At 46.5% G+C, this 18961-nt stretch overlaps 1 protein-coding gene and 1 long non-coding RNA gene across 3 annotated transcripts in view; one reads left to right on the top strand and one right to left on the bottom strand.

Annotated features, from left to right (window-relative positions):
- Positions 1 to 6968, bottom strand: part of LOC108388651 (uncharacterized) — a 341947-nt gene extending 334979 nt beyond the window's left edge. The window contains exons 1-3 of the long non-coding RNA XR_012126578.1: positions 6189 to 6968; positions 2273 to 2328; positions 1423 to 1504 (exon numbers count right to left, since the gene is read on the bottom strand). This is a non-coding gene — a long non-coding RNA (uncharacterized lncRNA). The remainder of the gene's footprint in view (positions 1 to 1422; positions 1505 to 2272; positions 2329 to 6188) is intronic.
- A 1032-nt stretch (positions 6969 to 8000) lies between these two features.
- CDH11 (cadherin 11) overlaps positions 8001 to 18961 on the top strand; it is a 142059-nt gene continuing 131098 nt past the window's right edge. For both annotated transcript variants that reach the window (XM_037025414.2, XM_037025415.2), the window contains exon 1: positions 8001 to 8195. The gene's annotated coding sequence lies outside the window, so the exon portion shown is untranslated. The remainder of the gene's footprint in view (positions 8196 to 18961) is intronic.

The following is an 18961-nucleotide window of genomic DNA, read 5'->3' as shown; positions in this document are numbered from 1 at the left end:
AATGCCCCATCCCATTCTGCCTCAATGCCATTACACAGTCTATTCCTTCTATGGAATGTTCTCTCTCTACACCTATCCTAACTCTTCCACATGTTTTAATTTTAAAAAAGAATACCTTTAAAGAAGGCCATAACTCACCTCTCCTTACCATGGTTCTCATATAAATTAGTCCCCCAGTTATGTCCCCTTACAGACTCTGAGCAATCAAATCACATTTAATTATTCATTTATTAGCAAACTGTTGGACTTTGAGTAAGCTGTTCAATTCTCTGAGCTTTACCATCCTCACCTATAAAATGGGAATAAGAATATATACTTTGTAGAAGAGCTATAAGGATCACAATTAAAGCCCTTAATAAAACATTTTCTGAATCGCTATTTAAAGTAAAGGTGTTATTCTTAAATTCTACCCATAGCCCAGAACAATATTCTGTACAACGGGGAATCCATCACAGCTTAAGATCCAGAACTAAGGTGACTGTCAATCAAATAAAAATAGAGAGACTTTTGTGGAATATTGTTTCCAAGAAGAAAGCTCTTGAGCCAGCCATGTGTAATAATTCTGTTTGACCTACCTGTGCACTATAGACACACCACTATTAGCTCGTAACCACCAAAGAAGCAGCTGAACAGGGACAGGGTAACATACACAACTAGAAAAAACACTGAAATAGTCATAGCCCATGCTGTGTTAAGTTCATCTAGCTTAAGCTTAGGACACTGAAGAAATATTTTTTTTAAAAAGCTTTCCCATTGGAAAGGGTGATTTCCGCCTTTCCCTTCTCAGCACTGCTGGTTACTGTTTCAACATTCATGAAAATTGGAATACAGAGCTCTTTTAAACCTGTTGTTCAAATTGCAGACTATTTGCAAAGCAAGCCAGTACCAGTCTTGAATAACATTTCCAATGGTTCTCCCGGAGTGCAAACACATTTAAATGTGCCTTTTCACAAGTTTAAAAAACGATGTAAATGTATGCACATACAAACATTGAAATAGCCTTCTGTGAGGCGTTTTAATAAGCCCATCTCTTAGTCCATACAGCAAGCAAACTAGAATTAGAAATGAGAATGTAGAACTGTCATTATGCATACCTGTAATTCATTTTAAGAAATTCGAATGTTCAAGAAAAGTCCGTATACCACCATTTTGTAAATTAGATTATATTTTTAAAAGCACTAAAGGAGGTAGCGGATTTAACTAGCTTTCATACGAAACTTTTGGTAAAGTGAAGAATCACTTTTTGTAATGTGAAAAACTGCCATCATTAAATTCACTTTGTAAACAGGGACACTTGCACCATGTTTAGATTCAAGCAGATGATCCATCTGCTCTTGGTTTTGGGATTCATTCATTCAGTTAGCGTTTTTCATGCATTTACTATTCATGTATTCACTTTGCAAATATTTACTGAGTGCTTACCATATGTCTGGCACAGTATTAGATGCTCAATGCACGAGTGAACAGGAGAGATGACATCCTTTGCCCTCCTGAAGCTTGTATCCTAGTGGAGCAAGATGACCAATAAAAACAGGTAAATAAAAGTAAATATACAATTCCAAGCAGCTATAAGTGTTATGTGCAAGAATAAAGCCACCTAAAGGGATGGAAAGTGAAGGGCTGCCAGGGACTGAAGTGTTGAGTGGGTGTTTCCACTCATGGGAGATCCAGGGAACTCCTGGTTAAACAGACAATATGAGGAAGCAAGCCATGAGAATGACTAGGGGCAGGGTGTTTTGGGCAGGGGAAACAGCAAATGCAAAGGTCTCAAATCTGGAGAATTCTGTTTTACCTTCTAGGCTATGGAATGGAGGTGTGCCTGAGACCTGTGAACAGGTGTGCCTGTTCTCAGCACCAGTAGGGGCAGGGAACGCTTGACCCTCAGAATCCAGATTTCTGTCCACCATGGAAAAGGATAGTTTCTCCAATTAGATCAACAAACTTACATCTTTTTTTCCTTATAGCCTTCTCTTACCTTCTCTGCTTCTATTTCCCTTCCCTTCCTCTCTCTCTTCCTCCCTTTCAGTCTTTCATCTTCAACCCTTCCATGAGTATTTATTGCACACCTACTGTGTTCCAGGCACTCTGCCTAGGGATCTAATGGATGCCCTCTCCCTTGGATGGAGAGGAAATCTCTCCCTTTTCCCCACAAACCCCCCAATCATATTAAGACTAGAATCTATGCATGAGCTCCTCTTCTGAAAGGCAGGCTAGTGGGACTACCTGTGAGCTATAAACACACATAGGTTGAGATCCTAGCTCCAATACTTACCAGTGGTATTATACTGGGCAGTGCATACAATTTCCTTGTTGTTTCAAATTTCTCATCTGTAAAACAGAAATAATAATACATACTTTGAAGAAATATTTTGAGAATTTCTAGTTTTATATATAAGCTCGTGACTTATATATGCTTATATATTACATTGTATCTTCTTCCTTTGTTCTTTTTCTACTTGAGCCTCAAAGTAAAGGAAGGGCCTCACTACAAGGTTTAGTATAAGACTAAACATCATCTCATTCTTTGTTTCTTCTAATATTCACCATTATAGGATACAACCTAAGATGACTCAGATGAAGGAGTGCTGGAAACCTGATTCTGCCTGCAGGGGAATATATTAATGGCCCCAACTCTTCATCCTCCCCTGTATCCACACCCTTTACTATGCAACTGTAAAGTGTCTCCCACTATAGAAAACAGCTTAGCGTTCTCCACCCTTTCACTTTCAATTAGGTCATGTGATGTTATCAGGCCAAAACAATGAGAGAGAAGAGTTTCCAGTTCTAAGTTTATACCTGGAGAGGGTGAATGTATTTCTGTTTGATGTCCTGTGCAGTTCCTATCACCACGAGAATGTGTCCAGACTAGCCCCAGCGGGAGAATGACAACTACAGGAAGCTGAGCTGAGTTGCCCCAGACCAGTCTAGATCAGACAACCACAGCCAACCCACAGATGTATGAGTAAATAATTGTTATTTTAAGCCAGTGAGCTCTGGGGTCATTCATAACCTAGTATTATTGTGGTGATATCTGACTGATATATTGGCCTTATTACAATCGAAATATTTTGTAACATTATCAATTAACCAAATATGGACTTCCATATTTAATACACCAGGTGCTGGGGGGTGCAGACACAAACCAGAAGGGTATCCTCACCCTTGGGTAATTTACAGTCCGGGTGAGAGGGGAAAAAACCAAGAAATGCTACTGATAACATTAGAAGAGAGTGTGTTTTAGAGGCAGGCAATGCCTGGAGTCAGGGCTGAGCCTGAGATGACTGGTTGACTACTCTTAGTGGTGGGAAGGGGAATTACATCTATGAGATGCTTTCTATTTTAAGGAAGAGGACTTAAGTTCAGAAGGTCAGCTCTGTAAGGATCCTCCCCAGAATTTATCTCGCTTCAGCTTCCATTTACAGCTAGGTTCAGAGAAAGAGAATGACTTACACAAGGTGACTCAGTGAATTGGTGGCAGATCTAGGACATGAACCCAAGGCCCTGTGTCTGTGATTGGCACATAAAATTCTGTATGACCCCAGGTAGGTCTTACAGTGTCAGTAAATTTTGAACTGACATAATATTCTCAGCCAGAAGTTTTATTACTAATACCATTTAAGATAAGATTAATCTCCATCATTATTATAATTCATACTCATAACATGACTCATTTCTTGCTCAGGGCACTTAAGGTATGATAATCTACCTCATAATTAATAACAGTAATTAATAACTTTCATTTATTGAGCCTCTACTCTAGGCACAGTGCTTACTGCTTTAAATATGTGGGCATATTTAATCCCTGCAACAATGTAGACACAGATAATAAGCACCATAATGTGAAAACCATAGGCACCGTTTATAGAATTAGAAACTAGATCTTATGGAGATAGTCTTTGACCAAAGTTGTACAGTTATTAAGTGGCAGAACCAGGCATCAGACCAGATCAAAGCCTGTGGCATTCACACTTTTCTCAGCAGACCCAGGCATGGAAATCCCCACCTGAAATTCTGGTTCAGAAATGCCATCCTCCTTCCATCTTTCTCAAAGTTCTCCTTCTGTCTAGGGAGGGCATGATTGGAGCCTGGTGCAATGATAAAATCCATCTCCCCGCATGGATCTTTCCTCACTTTTTATACCATTTACCAAAGGATGCCTCTAGAGCAGGAAGCTTTGAGAAGGCCTGGGGGATCCTGGAGCTTCTAAGTGGAAACAAGGAACTGACTCAGCAGGGCCTGGCTCTCTGCAGTCTGAGGGAAGCGCATCAAAGGGCTGAGAGCCTGGTACCTTTGATGCCCAAACCACCAGGAAATTATCAGCCTCATGCTGATGAGGACAAAGACAAGAAAAAGCCCACTGGGGCCTCATCTCTGTCTGGATTGGAAAAGGCAGGAAGCAGAAAGGGCTGTTTAATCCTGGCTCCAGAGCAACTGTGAACTCTGGCTTCCTCCTTTGAAGAAGAACAAGGTGAAGGAAAGGTGAGGCAAGTTAAGATAAACACCCAAACTTCTGGCTGCCTGGATGAACTCAATCTTTTAATTTAAGCTGTCAGTGGAGTTTTTTTTTTCCCCTCTTTTCCTTTTTTAATCTAAACTGTAATCACACAATACTCCACCCAAGCACTTGATATGGATTTCTAAGACAGATCCTAACATAGTCATAAAAAATCCCCTTTGAAATGTGCACTTTGTACTGTGTCTATGTGTAGGTGTGTTTAAAATGTCACGAACTGGAATACCTAACTCTAGTTCCCAGGAATTAATCACTTAGAAGAGTGAAAGGAGGGAATTAACTTGCTTTAACACTTAGAAGACTCTGGAGGAGTTGCCAAAATAGAACTCGCTGAATAGAAGTATGGTTATCTTTCCATAAAAACTAGAACACTTTTTGTGTTTTTTTTACATTTCATTTCTTTCTATCTAAAACTGCCTTGCAAAAAGTTTTCTCCCTGAGGCTCAACTGCAGAACACAGACTCTAGAAATAAAGGTGTGGAAGGAAGTTTTGTGGATTTTTTGGGGGCCTTTTTTAAGTTACAATTTACAACTTTTAGTTAAATGTATAGATTTGTGCAAACATCACCATTATTCAACTTCAGAAAATTTTCATCACCCAGTAAAGTTCCCACATGTCCCTATGTAGTCAATTCCTGTTCAAATCCTTAGCCAGGACAGCCACTGTTCTGCTTTCTGATTCTATAAATTTGCCTTTTCTGGACGTTTATATAAATGAAATCAAACAATATGTGGTTTTACATCAGGCATTTAGCATTTCTTAAGGTTCATTCATGATGTAACATGCATCAGTATTTCTTTTCTTTTTAATGCTTTATACTATTTCATTTTATGGATATACCACATCTTGTTTATCCACTCATGTTGGTAGACACGGGTTGTGGAAAGGAGCATTGACTGTGGCTCTACATTGGGTTCCATTTGATTCAGGTGTGCAATGTCAGTGGAAATCTACCAAGCGATTTTTAACTTTAGTTTTTTAACTTGCTTTGATTCAGGTGTGCAGTGTCAGTGGAAATCTACCAAATGATTTTTAACTTTAGTTTTTAACTCGCTTTTTTAAAATGCACTAATGCTATCATTCATGAATGGGATGATCTAAACAAACAAACAACCCAACTGCTGTCATTTGATGAATTCTGAACAGAAAAGCAGAGGGCAAACTGCAATCATGTTAAATTACATGTGACAAGGCCCATTCTTGGATGTGCCTCTAAAGCGGAATTACTGGAACATTCCTCATGGATCAAGAGATGTCTCGCCATGACTGATCTTGGACATTTCTCTGTATGTGCAGTTAGACTGACAGCGGCTTCACGGTCCCTTTATTCCCACGTGGAAAGGATGAGAAAATCCAGATAGTAAGTTAGTAGGAGAACGAGAGCAAAATTCAAGTATCCTCTGAGGTACAGTTGGGACCCTCTTTCCTTCTCTGCTGTGTCACTTCATTTATGAGTGGAAATGGAGAGGTCAGAGCGCCCTGTCATCATTGCCATGCCCCCTTGGAGGGTGGGTACTTCCGGCGGCGGCGGCCTAGGTCACACTACAAGTTCCAAGGCTCAGAGCCCAGGGAGGCGGCAGCTGAAAAGCCAGAACCAAAGAGGCTGAGAGAGGAGGCGGGCCGTGGACCGGGGCTCCGAGGACACAGAAGCGGCGGGCACCGCGTCTCACTCACCTGCGCCCTCGGCAACAGCGCTCGGCCTCGTGGGCCGCGCGAAGCCCTCACACCGTCGTGCGTGCGGCGGGGCTGTGGGTGTCCGGGGCCCTGAGGCCTGTCACCTTGGAGGCGTCGGGTAGGTTAGGGCTGGGGAAGCAGAGCAGCAAGGGAGCTGGGCAGCCGGAAACTTGTCTCCTCCCTCGGACGAGGAAAGGGCCCTGAAAGGCCCGGCGTCGCGGAGGGCCGGGGAAACGCGGCCAGGGGCGGCGGACGCCGCGCGGGCGCGGGGGGTGTGGTTCCCGGAGAGCGCGCCCCGCCCGCCGCCTCCGCGCACGCTGCCCGGCGCCGCGCGGACCCTGGGGAAGGGCTGCGCTCGCGGACCCCGGGGCTGGGGGCCGGGAGCCTGCGGGCGGGGCTCGGCGCCCCCACCCCTTCCCCGGCCCTCCGTCGTCTCCCCGTTCGCGCACCGTCCGAGGCTTTCTCTCCCTTCTTCGGCCCTTTTCCGTTAACTCCTCGGCTCCGCCCCGCCCCGCCCCTCTCGCCCTGCTTTCCCTCCGCGCCGAGCTTAGCCTACTTCGCGGACCGGTCCTTCCCCCCCTTCTCCCAGCCTCATCCCCGTCCCCCCTGGAGATGCCTTTTCCTTTTCTATCCACTTGCTGCTTCACCTTCCCTTTGCCCCTTCTCTTTCCGCCAGCTCCCTCCCTGGAAACTTGTCCTAGCCAGGGGTCCCCACCAAGTCCCAGCGGTTCTCCTTCACCCCCAGGGCCGTGGAGGTGCGGGTCCACGCACGGCTTCCCTGTCACGAGCGCCCCGCCCAGTCCCTGGCGAGATTCCGAAGCCCCGGCAGCCTTTTCTCCCCGAGCCTCCGCGGGGGCAGAAAGCCGGTCCGGGGCTCCCCGCCTCCGGCGGGTCTTCCTTGAGGGCTGAAGGGGAGGTCGGTGGGAGGCTGCGGGCACTGCGCCCTCAGGCCTCCTCTCCACGCCAGCCGCACTTGCCCGCACAGCGGTGCGTGTGCGGCAGGGGGCTGGAGGCAACAAGTGACGCTACACACAGGGGCCACTGGTACCTGCCCGAGGCGGGGACCCAGGCACTCTCGTGGGGGCGGAGGGGAGGCGAGGCCGACCCCGGCGAAGCGTTCCCCGAGACCCCGTCTGCACAGAGGCATTGTTGGCGGCGTGGGGGTAAAAAGTGGAGAGGACAGAGACGTGGCTCTTCCCAAGTCCAAAATCTCCCTCCCCAGGTTTCACCGCTCGCGCCCCAGGCGGAGTTGCCAGGGATGGCGGAGAGGGCAGGGAAGAAGCCACCGACGTGGAGGGATTTTCGGAAGGTGCGGTGGTAGAGTGAGGAAGAACAATTCCCGGTTGCCTCTCCCACTTGGCGATGCTTTCGCCCAACCCATCATCCAGACCTCCCGGGCAAGGGCCCAGCATGCCCAGCTGGAGCGGATTTGGGCGAAGGAGGAAAAAGGGGCTCCCAACCCCTCCCTGGCTTCCCTCCGCCGCCCTCTCTGATTGGCTGTGCGTCCCTGGAGCCCAACTTCAGTCGCTTTAGACTCTGTCTGAGCCCCGAAGGGAGCCGAGTGCAGCCACCCGGGGGGGGCAGGGCAGGGGCGGCCACGGATCCAGCGGTTGGCATCTCCAGGCCCCTGGGGGGAGGGGCGCGGACGGGGTCGGCCCCCGCAGCCTCTGCGAGGCCCTACTCGCCGCGTCTCGCGGCCTCGACTCCTCTCCGCCCCCCGCCCTTTCCTTCCCTCCCAGCAGCGGCCTCCCTCCTCCTCCGGCCCCCCCACCCCGCCCGCCCGCCACCTCCCCCCGGTTTCTCATTCCTGCCACTAGCGCGCTCGGCGGCTCATTCCGCGGCCGCCGCCAGCCGAGGGGAGCGTCGCGAGCAGATGCCGCGGGGGCCGCTCGCAGCCGCCGCCGACTTGTGAATGGGACCGGGACTGGGGCCGGGGCTGACACCGCCGCGCTCGTCCTGCGCCAGGCGCCGACGGCCCCGAGCTCGCGCCACCCTCCAGGGCCCCAGGTGAGGCGCGCCGCCAGACCCTTCCTCTCGCCTGGATGGGGCTTCTGGGGCGTGGGGGTGGGGGGTCCTCTGAATGAGAATGTCTGGGGTGGGGAGGAAGTCTTGAGAAGGTTTCTCTAACGCAAAGCAGAAACGGGGGACGGGGGTGGTAGGAGAAGATTTGTTCAAAAATCGAAAAGGGAGAAGGGATCCGGTAGTGGGCGCGGGCAGCGCAGGGGGCAGAGGCGCCAGATGTGCTCTCCAACATCTCCCCCCCCGCTTCGGCCTCCCCTGGGGGCTGCGCTGAGGCCGCGGAAGAGCGGATCCGCAGCCGGCTGGGGCACGAGGCTGCAGAGCCGCGCTCGAGACTCGCCGACTGCCCCCGGTCAGGTCCCTGGGGGACGTCGTCCCCCGCGCGGTGGCCGGCCCGCGTGCACCCCTTTCCGAAGGCGACGACGTGACCGCGCTCTGCAGGGCTCTACCCCCGGCTCCCGGTTCCCCGCCGAGCGCTCCCGCAGTTCAGCCTTCCGCCGAGACCGCTGGGGACGCCCGGAAAACCGGGGGGGGGGGGACACGCTCGCATCGGCGAGGCCCCCGCACCTCGGCGGCGTGGGATGGGGCTGCCGGCCGCGGCTGCGGGGCTGCCCACTGCGGCGCGCGCCCTCGCCCTCAGGCCGGAGCTCCGGGGCCGTTCGTCAGCTCCCGCCGGCCCGAGGGGAGCTCCGCGGGCCGCCCTGCCTCGGGCTCGGCTCCGGCGGGGACAGAGCGGAGCGTGCCAGGGTCAGCGTAACTTTGCGAACCAAGCCTTTTCCGAAGCCCGCGCCTCCTCCCGAAGCGCGCCGAGCTTCCCGGCTGCCCGAACGCACGGCCCTCCTCCCGCAGCTTTGCCCCGGAACGCGAGCCACAGGCGGGAAGCCCCGAGAAGCCGATGGGGTGGGTTGGGCGGCGGGGAGAAAGCCCCTTTCCCCCTGAGCCTGGGCGCAGCTCCAAGAGGGCCCGTCTCCCGCCGTGAAGGAAAAAGTCCCCAGAGAAAGTGGGGTCGGGGAGGCCCCCGGGTCGCGCTTATTATCCTTTTCTTGCCAAGGCCCTGCTTTCGTCAGGCGGGGTGTGTGTGTTGGAGGGGGGGGGGCGGTCCACACGCCTCACTCTCCGCGGTAAAAGGTTTTCTAGACGCTGGAAAAGCCCTGTTGCTTTTGCTGATAATGCAGCAGAAATTTAACGGGCCATCGCACTGCTATTAAGAAATTGCATCTTGTAATTATTTAATAATGCCATTCCTGCTTGACGACGGGTCGTCCCTGAGGGATGGTGGAAGAGGATCGTTCCCAAAACCCTGCTGCAGGAGGGTGTAGTTCTGTCTGAAGTCTTCCCTTCTTTTCCCCCTCTAAAGAAATATTGTTCGGATGGCTCTGAAATCTTTGCTCCGTCCTCTTCAAATCATTCCCGTCAGTTTAATATGAGACAGGGAGAAAGTTTCTGGCTTAATCACAGGGAAGCCACGATAATTAATATGGCAAGAGGATGGATCAATTTCTTTATCACTTGGGCTTGCAGCAGACATCGATGGTTTTGCAGGGTGTCTGATTTCCCGGGGATGGGGATGTAGAAGTGTCCTCAGGAGCGAAGATTCACCAGAATCGTATCAGCACATTTGCCCAGCTGGGCTGCGAGCGCTAGAGTCTAAAACGGTGGGAGAAGAGAAGGCTGGCCTTCATTTCATTAATCCTGGAATTACTTCTGCAAATAATAAGGAGATGCAGACACCAGAACCCAGAGGTAGTCCCCTGCACAATCCCAGCTGCAGGGAGCCTGGTCTTCTTCCAGCAGAACAAAGGAATAAAAGTTGCACAACAAAGGGACAGAGCTGCGGCCAATACCAAAGGGACGCTGAAGCTCCTGGTCACTTCATTTCGTTGACCACGAGCTCTGATTTGAGGTTTTAGCGTTGGCCAGTGGGCCCTGGAATTCGAACCTCATGTGCCAAACTGAAATCCTGTCCAGTATAAAGGAATGTGAGTAAGTTCTCAAGTGTAGACGAGGGAAAGGCTTCTGAGAGGCCAAGAAACTTGGCTTCGAGTGAGTGAGAATTATCTTTCCATCTTGCTTTTGAAACATTGCAAATTAATTTATTACAAACGTGTTGCTGTCATGCCTTATTATTGATAATAAATCATCACCATCATTATTTTTGTTGGTATTTCAGAGTCTGCATAAGCTAGCCAATTTATTACATTTGTTTGAAAAAAGAAATCACACGCACCCCTCCGTCCCCACCCCGCCCCCGCCCTTCTCAGGGTGTGGATGGCGGGATGAGAGATGCTTTGAAAAGACTGAGATAGGATAATCTTGGAGGCCCAGACGATAGATGTACTCAGACTGGAGTTGTTCTTTACTAGAAAAACAGGCTTCTAAAGTAGTTCTAATTGAAGCAGTGGACCATCTTGATTGCATTTCAGAACTTTCATTGTGTTCTGCATTCTTATCAGAACACCAGACAGTAAAATTACTAGAAACCTAAATTCTATTTTCAATTAAGATGCAATCTTTGTTAATTTGAGAATTTTTATTTTTTTAAAAAAAGGGGCTCTACTTTTTTTTTATGATCCAGAACTCATGATTCCTCGTTGCAGGGGGGCCTGTGGATGTATTTATTTGTTTATTCCTGGAAGGGAATTGGGGAGCATGGTTGGAGAACCATGCCATGATTTGGGGAAATACAGATCAATTTCATGCCCCTTTAATGCACTTGTCTTCATAATTCATGGTTTTTCTTCTACTCTGAATAGAATTACATGGCTGCTTTGTAAAGATTCTGGTCTGGGGACCCTCCTTTGGGAAACACCATGACTTTGACCTCAAGGCTTGATTTACAATACAAGCTACACTCCCATGAGCATAGTGCGTCTCAGAACCTTGCCTGTGAATGTGTATGACTTAGAAAGTTGAACTTCATGTAAACTTTGATCTGTGATATTCAAATCTATTTTTCAGAGCCACCTAAATGAAATCTGCAAATCTGGGTTTAGTCTTCCTTCATTTTTAATAAATTTCTGTAGCCAGATGTTCAAGATGCATAATAATTTCGTTTATTTTCAATATTGACTTTTCCAGTTCAATCATAAGCATACCTAAACATTAGAGTTTGGAAGTAGGTACTAACAAATCATTTTTTACTTTTGAGCTGCCAGGTTTGCAGAATGACTCTAAATTTTTAAGTTTTTTTCCAAGAAGACCTGAGTACTATGTAAATTTACCAGCCAGTGTTTAAGGGATTGAGATGTGTTCGGGATGTTTTCTATCCCCTTCCAAATTTACTTGTTTCATGAAAAGTTGCCTAATTCTTCAAGAACCCCCTCCAATCTAGATTTGCCAAGCATTGTGAGTTGTCAACTTTTCCAATCCAAAGTTATTGCCCCTGAAATATGTAAAGACTTTTGCTCTATATTACTGTGTTATTCAGGGACTAGTGAGAAAACATCAACAGGTCTGTTAAAAAGAAAAAAATAAAGCTGGAGAGAAAGTTGGACAACTTCTTATTCAACAAAGAAAGAGCTTTTTCATCAGGATTACCGTGATAGCCATTAACAGCCTTCTCTATGGGCAGGAAAGACTAAAGAAAACACTTGAGGAGGATAATTAGACATCTTTCTCCTGAAATTTTATCCTGACATTGAGAGCCTTGTGCATCTCTGGAAATGGGCTCCTTCCCGGAAGATTGCACTTTTGGCCACTAGAGGGCAATGGCGCCCTTTTCCAACTTTGTGCGTGGGGCCCATCTGCTTTTGAGAGCACCGTGAAAAGAGGTTTTGTTACCACCAGCCTTGTCTGGCCCTCTCAGGAGAGACCGAATTCAGTCTCGCTGTGGTTCAGGCTACCGCTCTAGCAGTTTGTCAGGATTAACATCTTTCTGGTCGGTGGGTCCCGTTGCCTTCAGCCTCTTCTTCACACCTTGGAATTTACTAGAAAGTTGGAAAAGCCTGTAACTTGAGATGGTCTGAGCAGAAGATGGGTGGGGGATAGGCTGTATGATAAACAAGGTCAGCTCTCACTGAGGCAGTGATCTGGGAGGGTTTTCTGCCCCCCACCCTCTCCTTTTCCCCCTCTGCCAGAAAGAACATCTTTTTTTGACTCGGAGGAGAAGGGAATGAATAAAGGAGAGAAATATTAGTGAGGTTGCTGTAACATCGTTGCCTGTTCTTTCAAGAGGTTCTGAAGATGTCTGCAAGACATTTGTAATGTGCTAAAAAGAATAGCAGTCGATATATGGTAAACACTCGGGGGCATGGAGTTTTAATATACCGGTAACATTTTACTCTTACCTTTAAACCATTCTTGCTATTGCTGTGCAAAACCTAACTTTAGTGGAGAGTAAAATTGAATTCAGAATTGGTCCTCATGCACTGGAGTTTAATCATTTGACTTTTTTTTCTCTCCTCAGTGATATGGAAATGCTTATGATTAAATTGCATATTTCAGGCTGTACAAATTTGTATTTGTTACTGTTTGATAGTGTCATTATGGAAGTTCAGAAGAAGAATGAAAAAAACCTAATACTTTATTATAATTAAGAGGAAAGCTCTATTAAAAAAATAAGTACTCTCTTAAGTGGATTCTTATTTGTATCTTTTTTTTTTTTTTAACTGAGTACAATTGCCTCCCTGGTGAATCCTCAGTAGAGTTCTTTGCAGCTCTGTGTTGGAATGCAGAGACAGTTGATGAAGAAGGAATCAATGCAAATGGATTATGGGAGGGAGTATTAAGTAACTCTGGAAAAGTAAGACAAAGTGTTTTATAAACTGATGCTTACTTACCATCAGACAGTTTATTTAACTTAAAAAAAGAAGGCCCTTTTAAATTCTAAGTGCTTGTAAATAATGCACGTTTGCTAGGAGTGGAATCACAAAATTTCATTGTTATTTGGCTTAATTAGTCATCACATGGATGCAGAGTTCCAGGATTCTTATTAAGATAAAGCATTGTTCTCCTAGTTTGCATAGAGAACGTTTCTGTTCAGGCAGAGGCTGGTACACTGGGTGTTAAATGAGATGACAGTATGAGAGAGAAGAGAGGGAAAGAGTAATGGGAAGAAAAAAAGATAGAGACTAATAATGCTGTTCTCATCGCAGGCCAGGTAGTGGTGTTTCTCTCGCTTTCTCGCTGTATTCCTTTAGATCATTTGTAGTCCTGAATCCATAAAGTTGGCATAAACAGCTCTACTTGCCACAGTAAACAGTGGTCAGGCTCTTATTCTGTTGCATTCTGGCACTGAGTACTCCTCAAAGGATATTGTGACTAAGCACTGCCTTTTTCTCAAATATTCCTGGTTGTGGCAGGTGAAGAAAAGCCTTCCTTCAATTCCTCTGCAAACTCCCTTATTTGCCAGAAGTTCCTTGACGTGGTCCTCTGAACTAGCATGATTTCACAAATTAAGGTTACCTCTCTACCCTGGCTTTTCTAGAAGAAAATGGCTTGGGGCACAGCTTCTTCCCCACTGTGATGATCACCTCACATAGCAACTGGGGCAGTGGAGGCTCCTCCCTGGCTTTAGTTTAAGCCACGTAGAGCTCTCTTTTCAGCCCTCCTTAGGCTCCATTAGTGAGAGCAAGCCATGAGAACTGGGAAGAGCATCCCTGCCATCGATGCAGTTTTATTCCCAAGAACAAGCATGAGGGATGGCAGATGTAGACACATCAGCTCGAATTGCTCTGCACCCACCGTGCCATGGGTCTCTGAAAACGTGTCCCCAAGGTTTGGACCGTCTCCGGGATTAGGGTGAGGAGAGGGAGTCTAAGTGCTCCAGTCTTTATTTAAAATTTTTACATTCTGCTCATCATGGCTGTTTTCCTGTTCATCTTGATTTTTCAACTATTGCACTGCAGTGTTATTTATCTTGATTACTGAGTTTTTTGGCCATCCCTTTATGTTTTATGCCCAAGGCCAGTACCCTACCTGACTCATCTAGTTGCAGCCCTGCCCAGGAAGTCTGATCCTTCTCCATTCCAGCTCTGCTGCTTACAAAGTACGTGACCAAGAATAAGCGATGTAACTTCTCTACAGCTCAGATGCCTCACCTGTAAACATGGATAATAATAATATCAATGTCCTGGGATTATTGTAAAGATAAAATGAGAATTAAGTGCAATGCCTAGCTCATGATAAGCACTCAATAAATACTCAGGCCTTTTTGTCCTCTCACACCTGGGATTAAGTTTTATAGGGTAATGGTGGCAGGTAGCAGTTTGTCCTTAAAATTATCAGCCCCAAATCCTGCACCGAACATTTGTTTTAGATTGAAGCCTCTCCCAATTAGTGATGAATTGTTTATTAGTGTCTGCCTTTTTATTAGAATTATTTCACAAGTTTAAGTGATCCATCCCTCTTCCACTTAAAATATTCAAGAGGCAGTTGAGATTTTAAAGATAATTACAGCTTTTGAAAAGCACCTGCCTCCCTCCTACCTTTAGCATTTTCTCTCTGTTCATTTTACATATGGGCTGCTGAGCAAAGTTGCCCTGAAGTGATATCTTTTTACTGGGAAAGATTGCCAGGCATGGGATGTTGAGATTTTCATCACAAGGTTTGCTTTTATTTAAAAGGACTCATTACTATTCCAGACTGGTTTAAATGATAATTAGTCTCTTGATAAATCATCTCCATGTCAAGAATATTCCTGTTTGTTTTTCAGGTAAACGTAGCTGGGGTTCTCAGGGGCTTGAGCATTGACAGTTTCGACTTTATACTATGAAGAGCATTAGGCGAAAGCACTGTGATTTGGCACAGTGTTTAAAATGCCAGGAGCCCTCACCGCCATGCAGCCCTCCATGGTTTTCCAACTGTGTTCACAGTCAGGCTGGGCTTTGCAAGGCTCCTGGACCTTCTAGGTTGTCCTGCTGTATCCCATCTGCACCCTTCCGTGGTCACCCGTTCTTACCCCTGGCCCACCTTCCCTCCTGAGTGTACCTTGCAATGAAAGGAACTATTTGAAAAGGGAAGGGGAGAGCCCAAATTTTGAAGTCCAACAACGTGCTAGGTGCTATACCTGAGACCTCATTTATTCAATGCAGTCGCCCTGTGTGGGAGTACAAGCATCTGCATTTTACAGATGGGGAAACTGATTCTCAAGGAGGATTGCAGACACTTGCCTTCGCTCACAAGGCTGGAGGAAAGAAACCTAGGTTTCCAAGCATGTTCTGACTCCACCTGCCCAGCAGTTTGCTATTTTATGTAATACATGTCATGAACCCAGGCCTGCCTAGCTCTCTAGAGCAGAGCAGCTGGACAGAGCGCTGAGCTGACTGCTGGACCCTGTGCCCCTAGAAGATGCCAGATCTTATCCATAAAAGGAGCTTCTGAGATCTGCTGGCCTAACTCTCCTCTCAGCAGGTTTTCTGTTTGCTGTTAATCCTGCAACTTCCTAAAAGTCCTGATGACAGCCTGCTAACTCTCTCTGAGGGAGCCTGTGACACTAGATGTGGTTCATTAACTCCATTCATTAAAATTCCCCATTCTATGAGTACCTAAAATGCCCATCTTTTGTAACCTCCTCCCAATAGTTTTTCTTTACTTCTGCTCCTCAACGCTTTTTCCTTTTCCCAACAGCCCTACAAATACTTCAAAATCAGTATCAGATAATAGTTAAAAATCCAGCATTTATTGAGCACTTAGCTAGTTTCAGGCCCTGTGCTAATAACATTCCTATATGTGTATATACATATATTCATATATGTGTATATATATATATATATATTCAAACTAAGGCTATGTTTAAGTAAGAGTCATACCACAGGAGTTCTACTGTAAAAAAGAAACAAAACAAAAAGTACCCACAACTTTTGTATATAGATAGTGGCGAGAGATTGAGTTAGGAGCCAAGACTGCCCAATGTTTCTTCCTTCTGCCCCTGAATCACCATGCAATCGTAGGCAAGTCGTGGTTCCTCTCTGTGTCCCTGAACCCTCACCTCTCTCTATATCTATATATAGAATATACATATATATATATATAGAAATATATGAAACTTATCCACAGTTGATCTGCTGAGATAGTTTCCAGACCTCTTCCCACCCTCATCTCTCCCATCTGCCTCCACTGCATTTCGTCACTGTTCCCTTTAAATGTGGCATCTTAAATCAGATTCCCTGTGGCAGACAGGCTAACTAAGACCTTTGACTTCCTGTCATGAGGGATGCACTTCTGCTCTCCCAAGTAGAACTCTGAGGAATCGGGTGTCTGAAGTCATCTGAATTCTTGAGTATTCCAGTCAACCTTCTCTTAGAGGTTTTTGTTTTGTTTCTTTTTTACAGTAGAAACCCTATGGTGTGACTCTTACTTAAACATAGCATTAGTTTGAATACATATAGAAAGATACACCATGTTATGCCTAAATGTGTTTTTGCATGAATCTCTATTATTTGGAAGCCACGGTCAGCCAGTCTAGGATCATGTGACATGTCATTTGGTAATACTTTGCAAAATGTGCCAGTCGATCCTGGCCTTCTGCTCTGTCCTGCTTTACAGTCACCTAACAGTAATAGCTCCATTCCAGGTTTATACAGATAACAGAATGGTGGTTTACCTTGCCGCCCCAAGCCTCCACAGGGCCCTCTGGCAGTGTTTGGTGTGAACGCCATTTCAAACCCATCTCTTCATCACTCACTTTAATGAAAGTAGTGGACTAGACACACAGAAATAGTCAAGTCATAAACCTTTCCCTCAGAGAGCTGAAAATACCAATGGTGCAGGACACGCAGGGTCTGTGTATAAAAACTCAAGGCTGCAAACAGTAAAGGAAGTGCAAATGGGAAGAACGCATCACATCCAGTTCAGTGATCAAGGATCGTTTTGAGAAGGAAAGTAGACTGGCTCTCATGTATTCATGATGGCTGGAAGAGCATTAGTGTTATGAAACCTATTACTCCCTAATGCAAACCATCCAGGTATTAGGAACTTTCACTATTAGAAACACTTCCTTTGAATGAGCCAAATGTGATTCTTCTTCCATGTTACACTTATTCAGCATTTAAGGTGTCTTCCAGGGCAGGGTGCCTTCTCCCAAGTCTTAACATCTCCAAAATGAACACCCCACTCATTACAGCTCCAGCCCTCCTCGAGGCAAGGACTAAAGACAGAATGTAGGCAGCCAGACTCTAGGCTATCAACTCCTTTCTACACACTTCTTTTATTGCAGCCCAAGGCTACATTACATTAGCTTTTACTGCCAGCCACATCACCCAGAGGACTTATGCTCCACAGTTTATTTGTTTATTTGTTTTTCCTTATGTGCTGCTGTTAAGTCACATTTCTCCACCTGTCCCTGTGCACATAAGACATGATAAAGGTACCTTCAGTGGTTTAGCCCAGGCTCTGGAGTCAGGCTACCCTGCTTCAAAGCCTGGCCCTGCCACTTTGCAGCTGAGCAAGTTCCTTTATCTGTTTCTCAATTTCCCCATCGATCACACTGGGTTAATATCTGCCTTAGAAGGTGACCTTGATATGAAACAGTATTCATTTATAAAAATGCTTAGAACAGTGCATGGACCAACTGCTGTTATTACCATTTCTGTTCTATATCATAGCGTTAGGTTCAGTCCTTTGATACAGTCTCTTGAAACATTTTTCTGGTTAAATCTTTAGTCTGTCACCCAAGACTCTCAGATGACCCACCTAGTCTCATGCTAAGGGTTACTTCACTCAAGTCTCCAGCCTTTCTTGATAGAGACAAAACAGCAACAGGAGTACCCAGGATAGGAGCAGGGACAGAATGTTATTAGACCACACGAGACACTTCCCTTCAAGCGACCCCACACCCTGCAATACAACATTCTACACATCGCTCATTCCTTGTAGCACATATTTGTCATTTTGTTGGCTTGTCTGTTTGACTGCATAGCATTGGAACTCTGTCCCGTGTTTGGAGAATAACGCCCAGTAAGATTTTCTACAGAAAGAAGAGCTCCACCCCATAGGCCTGAAGGGACAGAGACTTGCTTCCCTAGCTCTTCTGGAAGCTCGAACACTGACTTAGTGCCAGCTGCCCAGTGTGGTTTAAATTTGGGTTCAGTGCCTTACACATACACGGGCATGCACGCAACAGCCACGGACCACAAAGTACTTACTCTGGTCATTGTGGTGGTGATTTGGCAACATCCAGTTCTTAGGGACCACCAGGGTGGCAGTTTGTCCCACACCATCCCAGGACAACTTCCTGACCATCTTTAAAGAAATCAGCATCATCCTTCCAAAGAGTGAAGCCTTCAGGGCAAGCTCAGGATTTCAGAGCTTCTGAGACGCAGTAGCCTATCTATTGAGCTAGGTGGTAGAAGCATAGAATGGCTCTGTTTTGTTGCTGATGGAGCCCCTTGCCTACACCTGACTCAGTCATTATCAGGCTGCACAGAACTCTTGGAGCCATGCACTTCACGTCCAGTAGGACAGCTGGGGTGCCCTCAGCCACCAGCAGGATCTGGTCTATTGTCCTGACCATCCAGGCTCCTGACAACCCTGTTCATTTTCTGAACCTGCTTCCCCTGTTTTCCTGCAAGAACTGTACTTCCCCGAGTTTTCCTGTTGCTTTGAACTAAGAAACCCAAACAGTGTCATTTCCGTGCATATCCTTGGAGAACTGTGTTAAGAAACCTTATCCACCACAATACTGAGTGGGGTATCTGGTATATCTTTTGACTGCTGAACAGAGTATTCAGAGGTAAGTGTATAGTGTAAGGATGGAGCAGAGGGAACATTTATTAAACACTGAATAGTCTAATTTGGGTTGAGCAAGAATTGGTCAG

This window comes from Manis javanica, chromosome 17, assembly GCF_040802235.1.
Source record: "Manis javanica isolate MJ-LG chromosome 17, MJ_LKY, whole genome shotgun sequence".
NCBI classification, from domain to species: domain Eukaryota; kingdom Metazoa; phylum Chordata; class Mammalia; order Pholidota; family Manidae; genus Manis; species Manis javanica.
Note: the sequence above shows the minus strand (reverse complement) of the source record. Positions and strands in the feature narration are given on the sequence as shown.